The sequence below is a fragment of the Arachis ipaensis genome, chromosome B05 (assembly GCF_000816755.2).
Source record: "Arachis ipaensis cultivar K30076 chromosome B05, Araip1.1, whole genome shotgun sequence".
Lineage (NCBI taxonomy): Eukaryota > Viridiplantae > Streptophyta > Magnoliopsida > Fabales > Fabaceae > Arachis > Arachis ipaensis.
In genome coordinates this window covers 12,600,656-12,603,619 of record NC_029789.2, presented here as the reverse complement: position 1 = coordinate 12,603,619, position 2,964 = coordinate 12,600,656, and the positions used below count along the sequence as shown (strand labels likewise).

Sequence of the window (2,964 nt, the reverse complement as noted above, 5' to 3'; positions counted from 1 at the left end):
GACCCTTTTGGAAAGTGTTGTGTAGTGATAAAATGGTACTATATTAGAGTCCTGGTCGTTGTTACGTTTTTTATGTTTTGTTATATGTTTATATAAATTGTATATGATTATTTGTCACACGTAGTAAGAAAGAAATGCTAGTCACTTTTGATAATATTTTATTTTGTAAATATAATTTAGTGGAACTTTTTCTTAAATATGATTAAGGAGATTAATGATGTAGAGTATGAGTAGTTCATTTTCTTTCTTTCTATTTTCCCTTCATCCAAACAACATAAAAAAAAAAAATTAACTTTTCCTTTCATTTTCTTTCCTCTCATTTTCCATCATCCATCCAAACAAAGTGTTAGTGAGTAAAATTCTTTATCTTGTTAATGTGTGGGTTCAGCATAAATTGACAATGAACTTTCTCCAATTCAAGAATCAAGTCATAGTTAGGGGTGTTCAAAACCGATCCGGATCGAATAAAACCGGTCAATCGAACCAAAAAAATTAAAAACCAAACAAACCGATAACCAAAAAATCGAAAAAAAATATCATATTTTGCTGTTTTTTTGCGGTTCGGTTCGATTTTCGGTTCTGATGCTGAAAACCCTAACTGAATCAAACCGAACCGGCCACTTAAAAAAACTCTAACAAAACCAACCCCCTCCCCCCAGTGACGGACCCAGAAAATTTTAAAAATGGGGGTAAAAATATATCTTAAAATAAATTTTGTTGAACATTGTTGATTATATTAAAAATAACTACGGTTCAACCCTGATTGAACAATTAAACCATTGAACCAATCATTCGACTGGTTTGATGACCGGTTCGGTTCTCGCAACCTTGCTAAAAACCCTAACAAAACCAACCCCCTCCCCCAAAACAGACCTAAACCTAGCACCGCTCCTCACTCTCTACCAGCGAAGAAACCTCAAGGCTCAAGCCCCACTACCCCAGCCGAACCCCTTCCTCCCAACAGCGTCGTCCTCCACCGTCCACAGCACCGTCGCCGACTCGCGGGCAGCAGCACAGTGGACAACATCCTCATGGACGGCACCCACAGCAGCCTTTTGCGTCATTGCCGACAGCACCCAGCCACCCACAGCACCGTTTTCTCCCTCACAGACAGCACCCAGCACCCACAACACCGTCTCCTCCACGCCGAGTTTATGGAGCCTCCGAGCCAGGTATTCAGTTTTATTGTTCTATATATTTGTTGCTTGATTGTTGATTGTTGTTCATTATTTTATTGTTGATTTTTTGAAATTGCTAGTAATTGATGATTGTTGTTCATTGTTCATGGTTGATTGTTATTCTTTGTTCATTGTTGATTGATGATTGTTATTTATTACTGATTTTTTAATTATTTGTTCATTACTGATTGTTTAAAATTGTTAGTAATTAGGTTGATGAAGGTAGCTATTTTGTAAAGTAGGTCAATATTATTCTTTTTCCTCTTATAATATTTGAAAGAAAACTACTTTCTGTTTCAGGTTGGGGAGATTATTAGCAGATTTGAGAAGAAGAGATTTTAATTGAAAATGTAACTTCTTTTGTTTTTGTTACTACTTAACACACGTGCTAACAATTTAGCTTAGAAACTCCACAAATTTTTAGCCTTATGTCGAAAGGCACTATGCTGACTTATCTACAAAGCATTTCTTTAATAAATTGGTCTAATACATTATCTCTGGTTCTATTGTTGCCATGGTCTGGGAGGGTAAAGGTATTGTTGCAACTGGCCAAAAGTTGATTGGAGCAACAAATCCCTTAGCATCTGAGCGTGGAACTATCCATGGTTACTTCGCCATTGCATTGGAAGGTAACTATTTACTTAAACTCATCTCTATCTAACTGCATGGTTTCGTATGTGCTTTCCATAGATCTTGATCATAGGTATGTTAAGTAAATTTCAAGTTGACAAGTAAAATGGTTAATGTTGTAATCTTGTTTTTGAAATAATTGGTCAAATTAATCATAAAATCAAGTACACTTTAAATAAAGGTTGTAGTGGTCTATGTGTGTGGATCATTTCTGATTGGAGTATTGGACCATGTCAGTTGTAGAATTTTAACATTGTTTGAATAAGGTAGCCCTAGAATGGGTCCTAAGAGACGATGGTGAAGATTCACCTGTGACACGATCAAGTGCTTTTTCCAATTATTATTGTTCTTATTAATTATGTAACTGTGTTTTGATTTCAGATTGGTTTGCTTAAAGAAGTTTCATTGTTTTGTTGGAGAGGACACCAAAACGTGGCTATCTATTGCTGGAAATTTGTTTTTATTTTTTGTTGTGTTGACTATTGAACCTTTAAACTCCTTTAATTGTCGTATTTTAATTTCTTTTGTCATTGAATTTCATTGGATCAAGACTTTTGTTAGTTATGGTGTAGTTGTATACTATAATTTCAATGTTATCACTTTGTGAAATAGTATGACATGTTTTTGTTTGAATTGATTAAAAAACCGAACAAACCGAACTAAACTGAACCGCAGTTTAATTGATTGGATCGGATGACTTTTCTCTAAAAAATTGAACCAAACCGCACCGCGAACACCCCTAGTCACAGTTGTTCCACTTCAAATATTGATTTTTTCTTTGTGGTATAGCGTTTGGTTAGTCTTAGACATTTCTTGCTTTTAATCACTTTCGATGTCGTCACTTGATCAAATCGAAATGTCCTTGATTTTTCCTTATTATGAACTATGAAGCTTATGATTTGTGTCAAAAAATTTTCATAACTGCATAATTTGCTATATCTATTGGAGATTTTATAAGAATGAAAAATATCTAACACTTTTTATGGTATATGAGCAAAACATCTAGAGAAAAGTAAAAATTTATTTCCTTTCAATAGATATCCAAAGTTGAATTATTTTTTAAAAATTATGTACTTTTGTTTAATATGCTTCTCTTTTTCTTTTCTTTTTTTTTTTTTGTAAAGTTGATCTGATAATTAATTTTGGAAGAAATGTA

The 2,964-nt window shown here is 33.9% G+C and overlaps 1 long non-coding RNA gene across 1 annotated transcript; it reads left to right on the top strand.

Annotated features, from left to right (window-relative positions):
* Window positions 879–2,228, top strand: LOC110271765. The gene is made up of 3 exons (XR_002362404.1): window positions 879–1,172; window positions 1,479–1,807; window positions 2,190–2,228. It is a non-coding gene; the product is annotated as an uncharacterized LOC110271765 (long non-coding RNA).